This window comes from Chelonia mydas, chromosome 11, assembly GCF_015237465.2.
Source record: "Chelonia mydas isolate rCheMyd1 chromosome 11, rCheMyd1.pri.v2, whole genome shotgun sequence".
NCBI classification, from domain to species: Eukaryota; Metazoa; Chordata; order Testudines; family Cheloniidae; genus Chelonia; species Chelonia mydas.
This window is the reverse complement of record NC_051251.2, coordinates 74,649,952-74,657,816: the sequence shown is the minus strand read 5'-3', so window position 1 is coordinate 74,657,816 and position 7,865 is coordinate 74,649,952. Positions and strand designations below refer to the sequence as shown.

Genomic DNA, 7,865 nt, shown 5'->3' with positions numbered 1-7,865 from the left:
GCAGACCCAAAACACAACTTGGCTGGCTGTATTGGCGGGGGAGACAACTTCTGATAAAGCGCCGTGGGAGGGACACTCAAGTGTTTCCGTGGGGCACAAGGAACAAAGGGCTGAAGAGGCTACAGCTGGGAGAGCGCTAGGAAGCCTGGGAGAGGCTGATGTGACCGGGTCTGCGCCTTGCACGGTGGGCACGTGAGCGCTGGGGTGAGACTCGGGTCTTGATAGTCTCAACCCAGGGTCACCGTTCAGTGTGGACTCTCCAGCACAGGCTTAGACACACTGAGCCTGCAACTCGAGTCCCGCACACCCCGGCTCACATTGCAGTGACTGTTACAGTCTGACGGGGAGACGGTTACACAACTTGTCTCCCTCAGGAACTTTCCTCTTCACAGAAAGTTTACTTTAAAGTGGAGCAACATGAATTCCATTTGAAATAGAAATAATTAGAGTCTATCTTGGGTGTCTATTCTCCGATACGCTACTTCTCTCAACCCCTTTGGAGTGAGGTTTTACTTCACCACTGCTTAATCCAAAGAGGCTGAATTACGTCAAATAACTTTTCAGAATTAGCCACCATTTCCTATAATACTGATGTGAAATAATAGATAATTTACAGTATTACAATATAATCAGGTTATCACAGAATGAGTCTCTTATTCTGGAATGATGAACTTCATGTTTAATTCCATTATCACTGGTAACAACAACATATTCAAACGTTACAAAAATTTAACATATGGGTTAGTTTTCTCTCAATCCTCATTTCCAACAAATGAGCTCTATGTAATGCTCTGTTCTCCACTAACATAGGTGCCTTCCATTTCTGTGAGTTCATTTGTCTCCAGGGGGATGTCTACACTGCAACAGGAGACCGTGATTGAGCCCAGGCTCAAGCCTAAAGCCCTTTGCATCTACACTGCAATTGTACAAACCCAGGTCCCAGGACCCTGCAGGGCTGGAGGGCCCAAGCTCAAGGTAAGCTGAGACCCAAGGCTGAGCTCCATTGCTTTGCAGTGTAGATGCAGTCCCGCTTGACTGGGTCCCAGGAGTCAGCTGGAAGTGTCCCACAATTCCATGGGACAAATTCCTCAGTCCTCTCTAAGGCGGCTGGAGATTTCATCTCAGTGCTCCCCTCCGGTTGTAGCTGATGCCCCTGAGCTAGCGTGTGCCGCTCTCTGTCCTGTGGGACCCCTCTCGCGGGCGGGGTCTCCAGAGCCCCATGCTAAGGGGCTGATCTCCCGTCCTAGGCAGGGGGGACACGGCCATCCAGGTGAGGTGATGGGCCTTGAGCTCGGTGACCAGGAATGTGCCCTGCACTAAGCTGCCAGCATGGCAGGGGCTAGCCTGTGGGGGCAGGTGGGCTGCTCTGTCTCTCGCTCAGGCCCCTCTGCAGCTTCCTGACGGGAAAGTGACTTTAAAAGAGCATCTCGATGGCCAGGGGTCGATCTCTTCTGATTGCTGAGAGGAAGCTGCCTGGCCCACCCCTCCTCGCGCCGTCCCTGCAGCGCGGCCTGGCTTAGTTCACTGGTGCAGGGAGAGATCCCTGCTGCACTGAGGAGTGTCACGGGCGAACGGCTAGACAACGCCAAGCAAAACAAGTGTCATGTTACCCGCACAGCCCCTGAGCTAGCGCGAAGGAGACTCTGTGCCCACCCCCTGCTGCCACTGACCTACCCCTGCCGGCCCCTCCAAGAGAGTAATGGGGTCATGTGCTTCCATGGGCCTTTCATCGGAGGTTATCCAAACTCCGTGACATAAGTGGGTCAGTGTTGTTCCTGCCCCTCTGTCCCTCCCCTGCGGCTGTTGCAAAGAGGCCCGGTGGGCTGGGGGCAGGCGAGGGAGGGGAAGGGGAATGGGCAGTGTGGGGGAGGGCAGCAACGGGTGGGCAGGGCCTTGAATCAGCGCAGGCTGAGAGTTCACTTTCTGCACTGTGCCCCCAGCTGCCAAGGGGCCAGATGAAGCCCAGCGCCTCCGTGAATCCTGGCTGAATGCTGGGAATGGTCCCCCTCACACAGATAAGGAGAGTCCTTCTCTCACCCTTCGTGGCAATGGAGAACCCAGCCCCTGCTGGCTGACGGGGCACAGGCAGCCGAGCCGGGCGGCGTTGGCGAGGAGGGGTACCGCAGCGCCGGCTCCTGGAGACGTTCTCTGCTTAGGACCAGGGCCGGTGCAACCACTAGGCGAACGAGGCGGTCGCCTAGGGCGCCAAGTGGTTGGGGGCGGCGGTGGAGCGGAGGTGAGCTGGGGCAGGGGGGCGCGGGGGGGGCCGCCTGCAGCAAGTAACGGGGGGGAGGGGTTACAAACAGCTGATTGGTGCCGCGAGCCTGGGAGGCGGGAGAAGCGGTGGCGGTGGCGTGCTCGGGGAGGAGGCGGAGCAGAGGTGAGCTGGGGCGGGGAGCTGCTGCACGTGGCTCCCCAGGCCGAGGGGAAGGAGGGGGCTGCAGGGAGCTGCCGCAAGGGGGGCTGCCCGGGCTGAGGGGAGGGAGGGAGGGGGCGGCGGGGAGCTGTCGCAGGGGGGGCGCCTCAGGGTGGGGGGGCGGGGAGCTGCTGCGGGGAGGAGGTGGCGCAAGGTGGAAGTGTCCCCTAGGGTGTGAAACCTCTTTGCACCGTCCCTGCTCAGGACAGTGCACTGTGTGCGCACTGTGCAGCCTCCACGCTGGAGTCGTTACTCTCCGTCCTCGCAGCCCGAATGGAATTACATGTCACAGCCCTGGAGCGGGAAATGCCGAAGAAACCCACCGCAGGAGCATCGAACCTCAAAAAGGGGAACTGCACAGAAATGGGAGGCTAGTGAAATGGAAATTGAAAGCAACATGCCAGGGTGAAATGCCAGCAAACGGCATGGAGACTATTAAAAACACCATACGAGAGGCTCACACTAAATCTATACCAGAAATAAAAATACCAAAACCAGCATGAGGATCAAAACAATGCCACCATGGCTAAATAGCCGAGTAAAAGAGGCACTCAGTGGCAAAAAGTTCTCCTTTCAAAACTGGCAGTCAAATCCTAATGAGGAAAATACAAAGAAGCAAAAACACTGGCAAGCCCAGTGAAAAGTAGAAAAAGGCCGGCCAAAAAAGAGTGCAAAGAGCAACTAGCTAAGGCACAACAACCACCAGCAAATTATTTTTTAAGTTCAGGAGGCAGGAAGTCGCCAAACAGTCAGCAAAGTCACTAGACGACCGAGGTGCTAAAGGTGCACTCCAGGAAGAGAAGGCCGATGCGGAGAAGGGAAATAAATTCCTTGCTTCTGTCTTCACTGCAGAGGATGTGGAGGAAATCCATACACGCCAGCCCTTCTTTTCGGTGACAGATGCTAGAATCAAAGAGTGATAGAACCGTGGGGTTAGAAGGGACTGCAAGGTTCAGGGAGGGAGTTTGGGTGCAGGAGGGGGTTTGGGGTGTAGGCTCTGGGAGAGGGTTTGGGGTGTAGGCTCTGGGAGAGAGTTTGGGTGCAGGCTCTGGGAGGAAGTTTGGGGGCTGAGTGCAGGCTCTGGGCCGGAGCATGGCGTTCGGGTGCAGGAAGGGCTGTGGAAGGGGGCTTTGGGTGCTGGGTGCGAGAGGGGTTTTGGGTGCTGAGTGTGGGCTCTGGGCTGGGCCAGGAGGTTGGGGTGCAGAAGGGGGTGTAGGGTGTGGGGCTGGGCCAAGGATGAGAAGTTTGGGGTGCCGCAGGTTGGCTGCCCTGGGGCTGTGGTGGGGGGCCAGAAGGGAGCATTCCCCTCAGGGACAAGAGACTCACCCAAGCCCCGCCAGGCTGCTGATCGGAGGTCCTGCCAGGATAAGCCCCGCCCCCAGATTCGACTCAGAGTCACCTGCCGGAGCGCGGGAGGAGGCTGCCATGCGCCTCCTCCCTCTGCAGGTGCAGCAGCTGCCCCCGGCGCCGCTCCCTTGTAGCCCGCAGTGGCAGCGGCCGTCGAGGGAGCGCAGCGCGGAGCTGCAGCGGGAAGGCAGGTACGCTCGGGGGAGGCACGGGGGCAGCAGGCAGGGCCGGGGGAGAAACCCGGCCCTGAACATTGGTGGAGCCGGGCCCCCCGGGCCCTGAATATGCTGGCTCATGTAACTCACTGCCCCTGGCAAGGTTCATCTGGTCTAACCCCTACCAAGAGGCAGGACTTTGTGTGTCTAAACCACCCATCGTCTCTCGTCCAGCTGGGATCCCCTGACTGCAGTAACTCCCCATATGTCCTAGCTCTCCTCTTTCCCTCACATCCTTCACTTCTCTGGCCATTGGTTTGCTGTATCTCTGAACCCTCTCTCTGTACGTCCTGGCTCCAGCAGCTAGTTACCCAGGCTACACTCCCATTGCCATCCGTGGGGGTATCCTGGGCTGTGAGGGCTGCAGGTTTTGGCCCATGGTCAATGCACGTGCGATGGCTGCTGTACACCTACGCGGTGACTCCTGCAGCCCATCGCCAAGCTGCTGGGCCATATTCCGCAGGGTGGCCTCCCCGGCTGAGAAACTGGGAGCAGCGAAACCCTGGGTTAGAGAAGGAAAATGTCTCCAACAGAACACTCTGTAAATGGCTCCCAGAGACGTCCCAGTGACACCCGACTGTGCAGCCCTGGGGATCTCTCGCAGGAGTTCTCCTGCTTCTTCATTGTCACCATGGGCAACAGTCTGGCAGTGGGAATGGAGAGGGGGTGCCTGCAGGCAGAGCTTTCCATGGCTTCCAGAATGGGAGCCTGACAGGGCTTGTGCCCTTGGTGGAGACGGGCCAAGATTCAATCCCCACCCGTGCCCATGGTGTCTCTGAGTGGCCATGGGTTCCCTTACCCATCAGTGCAGGCTTTTCAGGAGGAGGAGGAGAACCTGGCCATGGAGGAGGCAGCCTCTCTGGGTCTAAGCAGCACCGGAGCCGGATGGGAGCTTCTGGTACGGGATGTTTCACGTGGGGTCCATGGAGCTGGAGAGGACAGAGCTGGGTCCAGAGTCCTGGGGCAGCTCCTCAGTCAGTTCCTGTGAGACACAAAGGAAAATGTCAGATTCAGGCCCCACAGAGCCCTGGGCATTTCCCAGAAAGGCTGGCCAGACACAGCCAGCAGGATCCTCTGGCAACACAGCTGGGCCCTGCTCTCCCGATTCCTTCCTTCCCTTGGCCCACCCCCAGCCTCTCTCAGCTGCCCCTACCTTTCTATCCCCAGCCTCAACTTACCCTCCACTCCCATGATTCCCCACCTGCCCCCTAGCGCTTACTCCCAGAATTTCCTCTTGGCTGCTGCCCAGTCCTCAGCCCCAGGAATCCCTGCTCTCTGCTGTTGGATAGGGGCAGGAGGTCCCGGGGGCAGTCAGGGGACAGGGAGCTGTTGGATGGGGCGGAGGTTCTGTGGGGGGCAGTCAGAAGACAGGGAGCAAGGGGGATTGGAGAGGCGGTGGGATCCCGGGAGGGGGCAGTCAGGGGACAAGGATCGGGTGGGGGGGATTGATGGGTTGGGGGTTCTGGGTGGGGCAGTCAGGGGGCGGGAAGTGGGAGGGGGCAGATGGGGGCAGGGGCCAGGCTCTTTTGGGAGGCACCGCCTTCCCTACCTGGCCCTTGGGCCAAAAAGGTTGCCCACCCCTGTCCTAGAGGGTAAGTGTCCCCATGAGGTGCTGTGAATCGTCCTGGACAACCCCCTCTGCAGGGAGCTGGGATGGGCAAGGGGCAGGACGGACTTATTTCCTGCTAAGATAGGCAACGTGTGTACCTTGTCACCACCCTGGAGATGTTCCATGACAACCTCTGGGCAGCTTCTTCCATGTCCAGATCTTCCCCCTCCTCCACTTCCTCTTCCATGTCCAGGTTTCCCCCTCCTCCATGTCCAGGTCCTCCTCCTCCTCCGGGGCAAGGTTCCCTTCCTCCTTCTCGTTTTCCTCTGTGGCCAGGTTCTCCTGCTCCTCCTCTTCACCTTCCTCTATGGCCTCATCCACAATCTCCTCCTCTGTGGCCTGGTCCTCTTCCTCTTCCTCTTGCTGCATGGCCATATCCTCCTCCTCCATGGCCAGATCCTCCTGCTCCTCTTCTGTGGCCAGATCATCCTACTCCTCCAGTTCCTCCTCTTCCTCTCTTGTCAAGTTCTCCATCTAACTGATAGACAAGTCTTCATCATCCTCCTCCTCTGCAGCCAGGTCTTCCTCCTCCTCCTTCTTTGCAGCCAGGTCTTCCTCTTCTTTCTCCTCTTCCATGCCCATGTCCTCCTCTTGCCACCTGGCCAAAGAGGAGGAGGAAATGGCCATGGAGGACGAGGTCATAGAGGAGGAAGACAACAACCTGAGCAAGGGGGACCTGGCCATGGAGGTGGAGGAGGACTTGGCCTTGCCCTCCTCCTCCTCATCCAAGTCATCCTCTTCCGCTTTCTTCTCCATGACCACGCACTCCATTCCCATGGCCAGATTCTCCCCCTCTTCCACTTCCTCCTCTATGGCCAGGTCCTCCCTGTCCTTCTCCGTGGCCAGCTTCTCCTCCTCCTTTTCCTCCTTCTCGTCCTCCTCTCTGGCCAGGTCCTCTTGCTCCTCCTCCTCCCTGGCCAAATCCACCTCCTTCTCTTCTTCTTCCCCCTGCATCGGCACATCCTCGTCCTATTCCATTCCTGGGTCCTCCTAGTCTATTGCCAGATCCTCTATCTCCTCTTCTGCCTCTTCTTCTCCCCCCTGCATGGCCACATCCTCCTCCTTCTCCTCTGTGGCCAGGTCCTCTTCCTCCTGCTCCTTCTCCATGGCCAGATTTTCCTCCTTCTCGTCCTCCTCTCTGGCCAGCTCCTTCCCCTCCTCCACTTCCTCCTCTATGGCAAGGTCCTCCTCCTCCTTCTCCGTGGCCAGCTTCTCCTCCTCCTTTTCCTCCTTCTCGTCCTCCTCTCTGGCCAGGTCCTCTTGCTCCTCCTCCTCCATGGCCAGATCCACCTCCTTTTATTCTTCTTTCTCCTACATCTGCATATCCTCGTCCTCCTCCATTCTTGGGTCCTCCACGTCTATAGCCAGATCCTCTATCTCCTCTTCTGCCTCTTCTTCCCCCTGCATGGCCATATCCTCCTCCTTCTCCTCTCTGGCCAGGTCCTCTTCCTCCTGCTCCTTCTCCGTGGCCATGTTCTCCTCCTCCTTTTCCTCCTTCTCGTCCTCCTCTCTGGCCAGCTCCTCTTGCTCCTCCTCCTCCATGGCCAGGTCTACCTCCTTCTCTTCTTCTTCCCCCTGCATCCACACATCCTTGTCCTCCTAGTCTATAGCCATGTCTTCTACCTCCTCTTCTGCCTCTTCTTTTTCTTGCATGGACACATCCTCGTCCTCCTCCATTGCCAGGTCCTTTTCCTTCTCTTCCTCCTGGTCCAGGTCCTCCTTGTCCTCCTCTGTGGCCTGGTCCTTCTCCTTGGCCAGGTCCTCCTCTTCCTCCTCTGCAGCCAGGTGGTCCTCCTCTTACACCTGCTCCATGGCCAGGTGCTCCACTCCCGTGGCCGGGTCCTCCTATTCTTCCTCCATAGGCAGGTGTTCCTCTTCCTGCTCCATGGCCAGATCCCTCTCTTCTTCCTTTTGCTCCATGATCAGGTGTTCTTCCACCAGGGCCACATCCTCCTCTTCCTTTACCTTCTTTTTCCTCCTCCTTCTCTGCGGTCAAATCAGCTTCCTCTTCTACGGAGAGGTCCTCCTCCTCCTCTGGAGGCAAGTTCTCCTCCTCCTCCTCTTCTGCAGACAGCTTCTCCTCCTCCTCCTCTTTTTGCTCTTCTGCAGACAGGTTCTCATCCTCCTTCTCCTCTTCTATCTCTTCTGCAGACATGTTCTTCTCCTTCTCCTCTTCTGCAGACAGTTTCTCCTCCTCCTTCTCCTCTTCTTCCTCTTCTGCAGACAGCTTCTCATCCTCCTCCTTTTCCTCTTCTACAGATATGTCCTCCTCCTCCAA

At 57.7% G+C, this 7,865-nt stretch overlaps 1 long non-coding RNA gene across 1 annotated transcript; it reads left to right on the top strand.

The window, feature by feature from the left end:
• Nucleotides 1–1,770: 1,770 nt before the first annotated feature.
• LOC122462498 lies at nucleotides 1,771–2,754 on the top strand. The gene is made up of 2 exons (XR_006285060.1): nucleotides 1,771–2,236; nucleotides 2,621–2,754. It is a non-coding gene; the product is annotated as an uncharacterized LOC122462498 (long non-coding RNA).
• The last annotated feature ends 5,111 nt before the right edge of the window (nucleotides 2,755–7,865 follow it).